This window comes from Podarcis filfolensis (genome assembly GCF_964270895.1).
Source record: "Podarcis filfolensis genome assembly, chromosome: 3".
Taxonomy (NCBI): domain Eukaryota; kingdom Metazoa; phylum Chordata; class Lepidosauria; order Squamata; family Lacertidae; genus Podarcis; species Podarcis filfolensis.
The window spans coordinates 71,957,869-71,973,513 of record NC_139606.1 but is presented as its reverse complement, the minus strand read 5'-3'; positions in this window follow the sequence as shown (position 1 = coordinate 71,973,513).

Sequence of the window (15,645 nt, the reverse complement as noted above, 5' to 3'; positions counted from 1 at the left end):
GTTTCTTAAAAAGAAACAAAAAACAAGGAAAGGAAATCAGTAATTTGAGCTTCCTCTCCCCCCACAGGAACAGAAATTAAAGGAAATTGGGGGAATTAAGAGAGTATGTGCATCTGCACTCACCAGAAAGCCATAAAATGAGCTGAACCTTTGAAAAGGAAACTTGTAATTAACATTACTGGGATCTTTGCTACATGGGATTTACTTGGAGGGTAATGTAACGCCATTGGTGGGATTTCCAGTTCAATTCTGCTTCCAGGTAATTGTGAAAAAGCAGTGCCATTGCTGTAGCATGGCAGCAACTGAAAATAGGGTGGGGTGGGGGGAGTGAGAGATTTTTAAAAAACATTTTCTCTTTTTTGTCCACGCGGCTGCAATTATGCAATTCCACTCAAGCAGCTGTTGACACCTGAGACCTATCGTGGGCAGATTCTTTTATTGATGTGGAGACAGATTGTTTTCTTGGGTGTTTTGTTTCTCTTGCGTGTGACGAGAAGCAGCTTGAGCAATTTGTATTTTCACCAGCTGTCTTTTTGTTATAAAGCAGAAGAATAAGTGAAGATATGAGAAATTTTAAAAATACAAATAACAAATGGGCACACAGGCTTATGGAACACCACACACAAGCATTTATTTCTTCTGACAACCGAAGATTGCAAAGACTCTCAATGAAATTAAAAGGTGACATGTATAAAAGGGATGAAGGGAAATGACTTTTAATACTAATATATAATTGTTGGACTCATTTCTACAGGATGCTTTAGACATGACAGCTTAGTGTGTCTATAAGAAAAAGACATCACTATAAATAAGAAAATGGATGACATATGCTGTAACAATTCTGCAGGTATCAATTCAAGAATGAGTTTGCATTTCTTTGCACCAGTTTCTACCTGTGCCTAGCCAACTAGAGAAGCATTTCTGTTAAGTAAGCAAGAAAACATTACTGAATATAAATTTAATACACTGGTGTGTGTTCACACATTAAACACAATCCAGCAAATATTACCCTTGACTAAATCCCATTGTCATCAATAGAGTCGGACTACCCTAGAAATTATCCCATTGATTTCAGTGGATCTTTCACTCTAACACTTTTCATATTTGGGCTTAATTCTAATTGAGTAAATTGATTTTAGTCTTGGCCCCAACTCTTGTGCTGGAGGAGACTCTTGAGAGTCCCATGGACTGCAAGAAGATCAAACCTATCCATTCTTAAGGAAATCAGCCCTGAGTGCTCAGTGGAAGGACAGATTGTGAAGCTGAGGCTCCAATACTTTGGCCACCTCATGAGAAGAGAAGACTCCCTGGAAAAGACCCTGATGTTGGGAAAGATTGAGGGCACAAGGAGAAGGGGACGATAGAGGATGAGTTGGTTGGACAGCGTTCTCGAAGCTACAAACATGAGTCTGACCAAACTGCAGGAGGCAGTGGAAGACAGGAGTGCCTGGCGTGCTCTGGTCCATGGGGTCACAAAGAGTCGGACACGACTAAACAACTAAACAACAACAACAGCAACAACAACAACTCTTTACTGGATTGTGCCCATTACATTTCTAGGATCTCCTTTGGCTACCTCATCTAGAACTCCCCTCTCCCAAGTCTGGCTACTTATCAACAGGGCCATATGGGAATTAGACTCGTATTTAGCTAACTCATAATGTGTATATAATTCTGATCAAATTTCTCTCTGAATTGCTGTTGAGCAAAACAAGAGCTAGAGATTACACATTCTTTATAAACATAATGAAATATGATTGAGAGGTACTAAATTCTTACCAGCCATTACTATTGCTTTGCTTTTAGTCCACCACTATACTTGAGATGCTGGTCACACAATGTTAATTTTCATAGCTCTATTCGCCAGAGGCTGGGTAGTCTCTCAAGTAGCTAGTTCAGCCATATTTTATTCGTATATGATAGGTAGCATTGCATTTATGGTTTTGTTTTTTAAATCAGAAGCCGGTACCAGTCAGGGCCAATTCGACCCTGGAATAAAAATTGTCCCACACCTCAAATACAGTGAGGTTGGTTCAAAAACTTCAAAAGGTAGAAGCAACATAAAATTGAACACAACACATTCTCTAAAGCCTTAACCATCAAGCAGAAGAGAATACTGAAATAAGTGGTGAAAAATCCCCCAATTTAAATTTTCTACGTGGCAGATCATAGCTAGGGAGCATCATAAAATTAATTTCAAACACGAATTTAAAATGTTACAATCACTCATTGTATCAAAGCAAGATGTTTCTGCCTGTTCTGGAGATAATGTCCAAGATATCTGTCCACTTTCACCAACCAGATGGCATATTGGCATTAAAAAGTTTCATCAAATATTGTTTTGTGTGTCAAAACAAAAAATTTTTTTTCCTTCCAGTAGCACCTTAAAGACCAACTAAGTTAGTTCTTGGTATGAGCTTTCGTGTGCATGCACACTTCTTCAGATACACTGAAACTTCTGTTCAGTGTATCTGAAGAAGTGTGCATGCACACGAAAGCTCATACCAAGAACTAACTTAGTTGGTCTTTAAGGTGCTACTGGAAGGAGAAAAAAAAATTTGTTTTGACTATGGCAGACCAAAACGGCTACCTATCTGTTTTGTGTGTGTGTGTGTACACACAAAATAACCTGTGACATAAACAACCTATGCAAATATTCAGTGTTTATGTTGCATGAAAATCTACTCCTATAACGGACTATCTTGTATCTTTTACACTCCAAAGCACAAGATCCTTCAAAAACCTAAGAAGCTTGTTTCCTTACAGTAGGCTGATTTTCCAAGGACCAGTTCAGGTATTTACAAATACACTCAAAGTGGAGTAGACACCAGCATGCCCAAGGATGCAGCTGGACACATGAAATAATACCTGCCCTGTTTTGTCCTGCACCACCCGTATTTATGCCCCTCTGCTCATGTGATTTTCTGATTGGAAGTGACAGTTGTTTCAAGGGATATGTAGGGTCAGATTTTATCTTCCTCCAGGTGGCTGAATCTCCAGGAAGTAACAGTCCATTCTCTATAGAGCGATTTGTAAACATCTCAACCAGCTCCTAGGGACATTGAAGTTTAATATTCCTCTCTTCTAGTTCACTGAAAGTGGTTTTTTATTTTATTTTATTATGACACAAGAGAAGTAGATATGACCTGCTATTTTTCTTCATTTTAGCTCAGAACAATAAACTGTGACTATTGCCAAGTGTTTCTCATTTTGTTTTTGCTTCTGCTGACATCACAAACAAAGATGATGAGTGCAAAACAAAGTTTATCAAACACCAATGAATTTTGAGCACATGTTTTTTTGTAGCGAATGCAGCTCTTTCGTTTCCCTCATATGCACCTGTGCCAGGACTGTGTACCCCCCATTCTACAATAATGAAACTGAGGGTAGCAATGGCTTTTTCCAGGCAATCCAGTTTCTGCAAGTTGAATTATGTGACTGTTATGAGAATGGGACAAATGTATGTAATGCATTTTATTTTCCATTCAGTCGGCCATTGTTTCAGTTTTGCCTAGTGCTGTTTGTGCTAGTCCTGGCCAGGAGTTGCATGCTGTTCAAGATATTAAATTACCAACCACTGGAAATTTTATTCCATGACCTCTTTGGATGCTGTGATATGAATAGGCATTATATTCCCTACACATTTTCATGTATACATTAACCATCATAAGGATATTTTCCATCATAACCCCAAACAGAGGACATGTTCCCCAAAGCATTCTTCCTTTCTTTTACAAAACCTGAGATTTTTGAGGTGTGCCATTATGCACCCAGTACTATATTCTATACTCTTCTTCTTGCTTATTTCCTGCAGAATCATAACATGCACCCACTGCAGGCTCTCACACTTGTTTGTCTTAGCCACATCTGATGTTTTGCAATATCAAGTGAAATGCTTTGTAAACTTGGTTGCTACCGATGTTACTTTCATACAGTGTTTTCCACCTATTCAACACATTTGTATCCTGCATATAAGGTTAAGCTACTTTACCCTCACAAAACCCAAATAAGTTAAATTAATTTGAGAGAGAAACAGTTTGCCCAAAGGCCAGTCAGTGAATTTCATTGTTGTGTAAGGATTTGAACCATATTCCCCACATCCCAAACCAACATTCCTGTTGAACTCATCAGTTCTCTGTGAAATTATAAAGCGTTTCATAATTATCTATAACACAAGTGACCCAAACTTCTTCCTCTTTTTTTTTTTAAAAAATATACTTTTCAATTTTATACATTTCACTAATTTTACAATCATTTTGACATTTCGAAGCTTGACTTCTTCCCCTTCTTTCTGCGGTTCCTTAAATTTATTTTTAATATCTTCTGCATATCCACATTAACTTAATTTGCTCATTTATTCATCTTCTGTAAATATATACTCTTATGAAACTGCAGATTATTACAATAAATTGTAAAGAGGTAAATTGCAAACAGATAAATTATAAATCGATCCAAACTTCTTCTTATCCCTCCCCACAACAACAGTGTTCATTATTTATACTTTAGCACCCCCCCCCCATAAAACTAAATCTAATTAACTGGAAGCTGGGAACTCTCCGTTCAAATGTCTCCCCTCAGCCATGAATTCAATAGATGGCCTTAGCATCTGTCTGTCTGTCTGTCTCCCCCCTCCCTCCTGCAGTGCAGTTCCAGGTTTGAAGGGGTCATCACCAAAATCTATACTGTGTTTGGGCCCCTCCAACATCAATGGTTATCAATGGGTATCTGATAGATGCCGTGAGCATCAGTAATGCTGCAATGAATGCAAGGTGACTTAGACCTGCCATTTCAATTTTCTGCAAAGCGTGTTCTCCATAACAGAGAGCATGTGTTGCGGTTGGGGGATACAAGCCACCCTGTTGTTGCTGGGCAGATTTGGATAAACCCAAGCCATAAGTGGTTAAAATTGGGTTGCTGGGGAGTTTTGATTGTTGCCAATTTGGAGGAGGGGTCCGAGTCTTTAAATACAGGACGCCCAACGCTGGGGGGGTTTCTTGATCGCTTGACCTTGCTATGCCTGTCATGGGGTCGTCTGCCTTGGTGCAGGGGCCTGGTAGGAATTTTGCCATCTGGCTGATTGGCTGGTGCCATTTGGTTTTTGCCTACTGCGTAGCAAATCGTCACAACTTGTAAGGTTGGTGGTTAGGCATTGGTTATAATTGGTTGGTGGAGGGGTAAGTGCCTACCCCTCCAATGGTGGTGCGGAAAGGGAATTCCGTTAAAGGAATCCAGGGGCTTGCCATTTTTTTGTCCTTGTCCCTGACATCAGACTTGGGCCGTGCAAGCCCCACAGGAACATGAGGGTGAGAAGTGAGGGACCGATGCCCAGCTTCATTTTCTCACCCAATACTTGTTTCCCACGCTGGCTTCCGCTGGAATCCGGAAGTCAGTTCTGGCCCTGGGGCAAGGACAGATAGTCATAACCAATGCCTAAGCAACCACTCACATTTTTTTGTATTGGAATAAAGTTGTGGCCAAAATTATGCCAAAAAACCTTAAACAAAAATTGATGTGTGATGTGTTAATTTTTTGGGGGGTGGCATTGTGGGACTGAACACGCAATGCCCTGGAGTTACTCTACATTAGGGGCATTGTGGAAAATTAAAATGGCAGGTTCAGAGTAGGCATTAGCTATCTGGAAAAGCTATGCACTGGTGGTAGGCCTATTGATCTGTAAGATGTGTATCATATTATAACTACTGAAATGATGGATATGAATTGTTCCAAGCACTTAAAAGCATAATATAAATACAAAGCATTAGTACTAAGAGAGAAAAAATGATGCATTCGGAATCTATAAAAATGTTCAACCCACATCTTTTTGTTTCTGATTTCCAATTCAGCCATGATACTTTTTTCCAACATAGAAAAGAGCCAGCTATTCTCTTTAATCTTTCCTTATTGATTGCCTCTGCGGAAATTCTCTAGTACAAAGACTGTTTGTTGCACATGTATATGTTGTTTCTGCTATTGTGAATGTCTTCATGTGGGCCTTACAGGGATGCCTGACACAAAGCAAATGCGATACTTTCATCAGGTATTGATTTCATGAGAGTACCCATAATTCCGCTCTCATCTGATGATGACACCTGTTGTCCCATGGAAGACCAGGCCAGCCATGATCTTTTTGGTTGAAGAGAGAATAATGAGGATATTGTGGGTGGCAAACATCAGCATTTCTGCTGCTGTAACAGCAGAACTAAAGGTTGGGGAAAGAGCAAGCTAAAGGCCAGGCCATGGACAGACATGATGTGAGGCACCAGATGGTAACAGAAGACAGGAGCCAACAATATCCTTTTGAGATACTGGAATATCACTGAACCTTGATGACCTTGCATAATGCCGTAAAAACTTTGGAAGAAGAGTGACAACAATTTAAATGGAAAGTGGAGGGGGGGGAGGAGTGAGAAGCGGTGTGTTTAGGAAGCTGTTAACTGTGCAATGAATTGATTTTACCTTGACAACAAATAAACCTCCCTCTCCCTTACAGAGAAGATCATTCCAACTAAAGGCAAGTGCTTGAACTGTGCATATTTACTTCAGAGATATTCTGTACATACCTGTTTTGGGGAACTTTTTCAGTCTGAGGGCCACATTGCCTTCTGGGCAAACTTATGGGGGCCACATGCCAGTGGGACCAGAAGTAAAAGTTGACAGAACAACACATGTCAGTTTTGCTTTTGTGCTGTGGGACACTTTCACTACATTCTTACACACCCCTCTCTGCCCTCTGGGTAGCAAATAGGCAATCTCAGAGTTCAAAGATAGCTAGTCACCCAAGGAGGGTGAAAAATTGGGACACTTGGAGGGTATATTATCTGAATGTAGTCTTAATGAAGAGCTGACCCCCTCTCTAGGCTTTCGGATATCCTCTTAAGTATTGTGAGCCAATAGGTAGTTGCATAATTGGCAGTTTGGCTGCTGGAATTTACCTTTTAGTTACCTTTTTCCCAAAGGGAAGTTGTCTGGGTCTTGCACCTCTCTCGGCACAGGGAAGGGGGAGTGCTGGACAACTGATCATCTCTTCAAAATCAATTTTTGAGACCTGTCTCTGTTCTCATTATTTCTACAAAATTAGGATTTGAGATTTAACACCTGGGAGCTTCAGAAGGCCTCTGGAGCCTTCAGGAGAGACAAGGATTTCAATTTTCAGGTTAGCAGCAAAAGCAGGGACACATGTGTCCTATTCCAGTCTGCCTCCATACAGAACTAAGCTGAAGTTCAGTAGCAGAGAAGTCTCAATGAACCAACCTGGCTTTCCATGAAAACTGTTTGATAAATAGACTGATAGAAGCCTTTGGGGAAGTGCTTTGTCACTTTCAAGAGAAATAAGTGAATTTTTAATTAAGTTCATAATTTTAATGCCAAGGGTGTTTTGGGGTGTGTCTAGTGTTTTTTATATAAAAAAACATGATTATGAGCCATCAAAGACAAGACAGAAAAATGATGAAGCAGTTGGAGTTCTATAACTTAGGTTCTGATGATTCGTTGCTGATATTGTTTATTAAATACTGTCCTACATTTTCACTGATAATTAGTAGGGCAATGAATATTTTTTTTTAAAAAAAACTATGACCAGAGAAGCATCAGTGACACTGCAGCTCCTCAGTTCATTAAACTGAACAATGTTTTTTCTATATTCCCCTTCCCAGCTTCTTCTTTTTTAAAAAAAATTATTTGAGAGGCTCCAAGACAAATAGTTCCGGTGGTTGCTTTTGTGTTAGAGCTGCCTGATGAAAATACAGATAACTTTCCCGTCTTTAGATTCCCTGCACAGTGGGAGACAAAGCAACCACAGTGCAGGGCATTTGGAGACCAGCTCCTTAAAGCAGACAGAGGGAAGGGGTTGCAGCAGCAGGAGCCAGGAGTGTAAGGATGGAAGAGACCAAGGCTGACTCTTCAGCAAGGAATTTAATTTTAAAGTCATATGCTTGTTCTCCTGGTTGCTACTCCACCTTGTTCCAAAACATGAAAACAGGTATGCTAACAGAAAATGGAGGAAGGTGGACCAAACAGGAAGAAGAAGAAGAAGAAGAAGAAGAAGAAGAAGAAGAAGAAGAAGAAGAAGAAGAGAGGAGGAGGAGGAGGAGGAGGAGGAGGAGGAGGAGGAGGAGTAGTTTGGATTTGATATCCTGCTTTATGACTACCCAAAGGAGTCTCAAAGCAGCTAACATTCTCCTTTCCCTTCCTCCCCCACAACAGACACCCTGAGAGGTGAGTGAGGCTGAGAGACTTCGGAGAAGTGTGACAAGGTCACCCAGCAGCTGCATGTGGAGGAGCAGAGATGCGAACCCGGTTCACCAGATTACAAGTCCACCACTCTTAACCACTACAACACACTGACTTTGATGTTATATACAACGGTTACCTTTTTTTTGTCAGGGCACTTTAACACTGGATAAGAGGCAGTAAATTCTTTCCTTATTTGAAATCATTTTTATTTGATTTTACAAATATAAATTAATTACAATACCTGTTATATATCCATAAAGTGAGATTTATCTGAACCTCGAGACTTCCCCCTCAGACTTCCCCCTCATCCCCTCTATGGGTCCTATTGTCAACATTTCCAACTGCATATTGTTTCATAGTCTATGTTTTATATCTATCCATATTGTCCATGATATTTGTTACGTTACAAGTGAGATTAAAATCCAGCTATTGTTTTCACCTGCTCACAGTGGTCTCCTAAATAAATTAGAATTTTTTCCCATTCTTTCTTGAATTTCTGGTCTTCTTGGTCTCTGAGTTTCCTGGTCAGTTTTGCCATTTCAGCATAGTCTAACAGCTTAATTTGCCATTCCTCTCTGGTAGGGACTCTTTCTTCTAAAAGGCAGTCAATTCAACAGACACTCCTTTACCTAACTGTGATGGAGAAAGCTTTATATTAGAATATTTGTCTGTCATGGGGCAGTCCTGGAAAAAGGGATTGTTATGGTGTAGCTGCGAGATTATTGGACTTTGATGGGGTGTCTTGGGTCCTAATTTCTGTGATCAACACAAAGCTCACTGAGCAACTTTGATGCAGACATTTTTGCATCAGCTCCTGGCTTATGTATTCCTTATGTAAATGCCTGAGGGATCCTGAATTACACCAGCGGGTGTAGCCAGTCGTCAAGCTACATGGTCCATGGGTGCCCTTCCACTACCCCTCATGCATTCAGTAAATGTTTGAGGACATTCATTTCATCACCCCTGTGGGGACTGAAATATAGAAAGGCATTTACAATAGGAAAGAGACAGACTGAGAGGGTTTAAGAAGAGCTGCTTGGTGTTAATGCAGGGAGTGGCAGACCACTGGTGTAAACTAGGTTTAAGCAGAGGGGAGGACATAATAATCAGAGAAGAGGAAGATGAATGTGGCAAAAATGTTTTGATATGACTGAAGTGGGCAGGAATACAGCAAGAGATTATAATCATTTGAACCGTTGAAATGTAGTGGCTAAAAGAGTGTGCTATAAATGAGGAAATTCCCAGGCCTCTGCCCTGAACCCTGAACTTGACCTTAGGCAAGCTGCTTTCTCTCAGTCCTCCCACCTGCAATCAGGGGGGATAATAATACTGACTTACATTGTAAGCATTGCAACTAGATAATGAACACGAGGCATTCTGAACGCTATATGAATGCTAAGTTATCTGTATTTAGATGAGAGATGGTAATGCGACAGACCAAGGTTTGAGATGTTGAGTGTAGGGATGAACACTGAAAACACAGGAAAGAAATATGTCCTGGTCACAATTGCATTGAAATGGTAACATTTTTCTTTCTTTGTCCATGGCTACATTGTGTCATGGAAGATGAAAGGTACCAAGTACAATTCTCAGCAAATACAGATGGCAATGATGTCTGATTCCTTAGCTGAGCTTATATTCATTGCCAGAATATCGACCAAAGTCTGGGTGAGAATCAGCAGTATTTTTGCATTGTTAAAAGCTGCAGGTTTCAATGTGCAAGTTGCTGGCATTGTGGAGCAACTATCTCAACAGCAATTATTTCCAGGCCACCATCTCTGCGGCATGCTTCTCCTTGTGAAATGTGCTATGAGGCACCAGCGCGCATCTCTCAACTATCCTGTCTGATGTACAATGAACCATTGAATAATACAGTTGGAAGAGTCTAATTCCATTTGCTGCTCAATGCAGGATCTGCAGCAATGTCAACCCCTGACAGACACCCTCTACTTCTAGTGAAAGAGAACCCACTCCCTTATGGGGCATTCTGTTTCATTGTCAAACACACATACCATTAGGAAACTGCTCCCAATGGCCAGTCAAAATCTGTATCCATGCAGTCATTGGTTCCTGTCTTGCTGTCAAGAGCAACAGAACGAAAGTCTGTGCCATCTTCTGCAGGACAGTCCTTCAGATATTTCAGAGGTGGGAAACCTTTGGCTTTCCAGCTGTCACTGAACTACAGTTCCCATCAGCTCTAGCAAACGTGACCAGTGGTCAGTGCCGGATTTACGTATAAGCTAAACAAGCTATAGCTTAGGGCCCCACTCTCTTGGGGGCCCCAAAATAATTTAAAGGGGAAAAAACTGGGTGTACTTTGATGAAATACATGTTTTGTTATGTGCAAATGGCTTTAGATACCTATTAGGTCTATAAATGACCATATAGCATATATTCAACACAAGAAACAGCGACAATTTGTTGCTGACAAAGGACAGCTGGACATATAAAGGGCCCCATTACCTTCAGTAGCTTAGGGCCTTATCGAACCTAAATCTGGCCCTGCCGGTAGCCAGGGATCATGGGAGTTGTAATTCAGCACCATCTGGAGGGCTAGAGCTTCCCCACACCTAAAGTATTTGAAGACAGCTGTCACGTCTCGCCTTAATCTTGTCTTCTCCAGGCTAAACAAAGTCAGCTGTTCCGATTTTTCCTGGTAGGACTTGGGTTCCCAGATTCACACCAATTCACTGTCAAGATTGCCCATCTCTGATACATGCTAGTCAATGTCTTTTTTAAAAATGTGCACCCAAAGCTGGGCACAGTACTCCAGATGTGGCCTGATTAGTTCAGAAGGGAGAAGAATTACATGGTTTTTTAAAAATCTGGACACTATGCCTGTTAGTGCAGTGTAAGGCCGCATAGTTTTAGTAGTTGCATTACACTGATGGTTCACCTCCAACCTGTGATCCGTTAAGACAGCTAGATCCTTTGTTTCACATGTACACGCAGGGCTTGACCTTCATGCCTGTTTAACTTCATCTTGTTGGTCTTCACTCAGCCTGTGGAGACTGTTTTGGTTGCATTAAGGGGGTTATTTGATCATCCTCATGTGGAGGCTGCTGAAAACTGCTCCTGTCTCCATGCCAGCACCACACGTTCTGGTGGCTGCCGGCGTGAAGACTCTGGGTGGCAAGATATGGAAGCATTGGAGGTGCTTCTGTGCGTAAGAAGCAGGAATCCATTGCACGCAGATTTCCCTAGCACAGGGATAACAGCGATGGAAAAAAGCATTGACTACTGAATAATTCCTTGGCTGTTGTACAACTGCTAGATACAGAGGAGATCTCTAAAGGAAAAATGATGGCTAACCCACTCCCTGTGCTTCCTATTATTTCAAAATAAGCCTCAAAATTATTTAGTGTGATGCCTTCATACCTAATGGGAACATCTTGACAGTATAGATCTCATTCGCCCTCTCTCAACCTTAGATGCCCATTAATGTTCTCCAGCTATATTCCTTTTGTCTGGAGAGAGAGAGAGAGAGAGAGAGAGAGAGAGAGAGAGAGAGAAAGAGAGAGAGAGAGAGAGAGAGGAGTGTGTGTGAGAGAGAGAGGGGGATTCACTCAGAATGGAGCTGATTAGGCAGGAAAACAGCAGATGTAAATGTCAAATTTTCTTACATTTTTTCACAATATAAAAATAGCTTGTCAGTATCTTGATTTGGCTTTTGTTGTGTGTGCCTTGTCTGTTTTTACTGAGAAGTTAAGCTCATGTAAATTGCCCAGGAAACCTATGACTTTAGCAATAACCTGAAAAATAAAACCATCTGACACTGGTTGATATTATTTCTCTTTCATTTCTATGGAGGGAGGGAAAATGCCTGATCTGGATGCTAGTAATTGTTCTTGTGGATTTGGCAGAAAGTTCAGAAAAAGGTGATGCAATCCTCCACACCTTCTGTCATCAAACACAGAGGTTACCACTTATAGCTAGATGTTATGGCACTATCCCATTTTAAGTATTCCTGTCTCTGCAATTGTTGAGCGCTTATAAATGGCATCTGGTAAAGTCACTTTTTATTATATAAAACAATATTTGGGCTCAATAAGAAGCTTACAAGCTATACTGTATGAGGGATTAGTTATTTAATTTTCTTTCTTCTCAGGTGTCAATGCTTATATATATCAGCTTTTTCAACTTCGAATGATTCCTGCCTGAGCTTAGTGGCTTGTTTTCTTTAATTATTATTGTTAAAGAGGATTTCATATCGTTGGAAGTGCACGAGGCCAGCCATTCAGAGCATGAACTTTACCCCGCAGTACAGTATTTTGTATGCTAGGAAAGATGCTGTTAAGCAAATAGGAGCAGGAACAGTGAAAATGTTAACTCCATAACGTTTCATGGATTTTAGTAGTGCTTATGGCCTGCTCTACATATGCAACTAAATAGATGGCTGAATCCTGGGGTGGTTGAGTAGTAGAGGCTGCTAGTGGTAGAGGCTGCTGTTTTGAAAGGCTTTCCCATGAAAGGAAAGATGAAAGAAAGAAAGAAAGAAAGAAAGAAAGAAAGAAAGAAAGAAAGAAAGAAAGATTCAAGCCCAACCCACACTATGAAAAAGTTAACCTGACAATAGCCAGGTTCACATCTCACTTTAATCTGTAGTTTAAAAGAAATACTAATTTAAGTGGAACTTGAGCTTCGCTCCTCCCCCACTTCATCCATCAATGTGTCTGGTAGGACAAAACCCAGAGACTGCCTTCACATCGTGCGAGAACTGGGAAATTGCAGTCAAACGTAACTAGGAATGAGTACTAGTTAGTGCATGAAGGTGTTAAGACCAGAGAGGCCTATTCCTAGACACAGCTACATCACATCCCATTACCTCTGTGAGGGAGGAAGTGAAACTTCTTTCATTCCTTTCCTCCCTCTCCATGTCATGTAACCAACCAGGACAGACGTGTTTGAACTTGCTTCAAGATCAGACCACATGTTTGAAACTACATTATGTATTTCACACCCCAAAGTAATCTACCTGTTTTCTTGCTGCTGCTGCATGGAGTAACACAGAATCAGACCTTTGGATTTAGTAAGTAAAGCTTTTAAACTTACTCAACAGTGTGTGGTCTGTTCATTGCTAGGGGATAGAGAGAGGAGAGGCAAGAGCTCTAAAGCAGACTAAATGGGATATGCAAGAGGGTTTAACAACCTATATTCCATATTATGCTGCTGATTAACTCTGGGAGTGTTGTTAATTCTGCTGCAGGGCTCTATCCTGTTGGAGGGTGCAAAACCCTGTGTTTTGAACGCAGCTGCCCAACTGATACTTTTGACCCACATGTGGGTCAGATCTATTTTCCTCCCCCACGAACCAGTACTCATGGTTTGCTTTCCGCAAACAAACTACCAATGGCAAGCCCAAACAAAGTTTGCATGGTCACATGAACTTTCCAGGAAGCTCTTCTGGGATGAGTTCTTGTGTGCAAAGAGCCTCACACCAAGGAACATATGCAAAACATTTCTAAAATGCTTAAAGAAAAATAGAAAAGGCCTCAGTCACATTGTAAACACCACTTTCTGCCCCCTGTATTGAATTTTCTCTCTCACAGAAACTCTCATACACCCTGTGGAGAAGGAAGAAATAACAATGTCTCTCTGAAAATCTTGGTGGGGGGAAAACAACAACCATTGTTCAGCACTGTACTAGTTTAAAGTGACACGTGAAGCAGCTAAATGCATCACGGATTTCCATGATGCTTAGGCCTAGTTTACGCAAGGAGCCCATATGAGGTTGCAGAATTCAGAAACAGCAGGATGATGGTACCACATCAGTTTGCAGGGGTATGTGTCTCATATTTTAATGTCTCCAAATTGATAACAGCAGAGAGAAGGTTTCTGGGCGTAGTCTATTTTCTGCTGTGCTATATTCTGCTTTGCTTCCCCCCTTTTCATTAATCATTAATTAATTTAAAAATGGGATCATCTGTTGCAATCTGAAATGGTAGAATCCATTCCACCACCTCAAGACTTTAGCACTGTGTTGCTCAAACTTGGTTGGATTACAATTCCCATCATCCCTGACCTGCTAACTAGGGATGATGGGAGTTGTAGTCCAACAACAGCTGGGGAGCCAAGTTTGAGAAACACTGCTTCAAGCACTTGATTTTGCTGTATTTGTAAGCTTCATCTTCCTCCCGAGGATATCTGCTTATTGCATTTTTCTGGCTGGACTACAGTGCCTTTTACTGTTTTCTGACCAGCAGAAGTTCAATGGGTGCTGCTTTTCCCAGAATGAAAAATGTCTGTTGAATTTCTGATTGTAACACAGTTATTACAGGCAAAGGAGTCCTTCCATAGTGTAAAAATAGGTGGCAATAATTTATATCTCTGGAAGAAATTATGCCTCCAGACGGTGTTTAAAACTTAAGTCATCAATTCTCAGACATTTCCCCCCTGCAAAGTGGCCCACTTTCCTTTTCAAATTTTAAATCCCATTTCGTAGTTTTTATACATATACCAAATTACAGTGCTGGTCATTCTGTATTACTGGCTTCAAGGGGATTCTTGGAACTAGGGAACAGGCGTCATGGCAACTGAAGGAAAGGCATCTCCTGATGTTACACACTCAGCAGTGCCTGGTATGACCAGCCTTACTGATTTAAATTGTCATTATGAAAATCACTCCCTATCCTGTAGTAGCCTTCTGAAGTCACAGCCTCCAGTACTACACACAACCTTCTTGAAAACATGAACACCCTTCAAAAAGAACAAATTTATTAGATGCATGAGAAATATGGAAAGGCCAACGATCCTCCCTTGCATCCACGACTCTTCCATGTGTCAGTTATTTTGGGTCTGATCCAGATAACAAACAAGTTTCTTTCTGTTTATTTCAGGGAGCTTTGGCTCAGGTTCATGCACCAATCCACTTTGGGCATGCCTGGGTCACACATTGTCAGGTTTGGAGTCAGATGCAGGTCAGCCTTAAAGGAAGCAGATCTCTGTTGTCAGTGAAGTTAACTCTTTATTCAAGGAAATGAACATGCAACTCGGCTTAGTGGTCTCAGCCACACTTCCCAGTAGGACTTGGCTCTATGGAGTAGTTGCCATGACTGAAGGACCCTGCCTTGCACCCCTTCTACCTGGACGCTTCTCAAGCATTCTCAAACTGCGTCTGCGCACCTCTGACCTCTGTTCTGCTCTTCTAATTACTCTGCACATGCTTGGAGACCTGGGAGGATAGGAGCTTGTTGCAGCAGCAGAGGGAGACTCCCTGGATTCTTCAGCAGTCCCTTGCCCCCCCCCTGCTTCAGGCCCAGAGTCTGAACTGCTCCCTGTCACAGGCTCTTCCTACTCACTACATCCTGTTGCCCCTTCAGCCTGTCCTCCCAATCTTCTCCCTCTCATCTCTCCTTGGTGTCCCACCACCAACCCCCTGGCTCTGAGCCTTCCTCCTGTGCAGTTTCCCTTGGG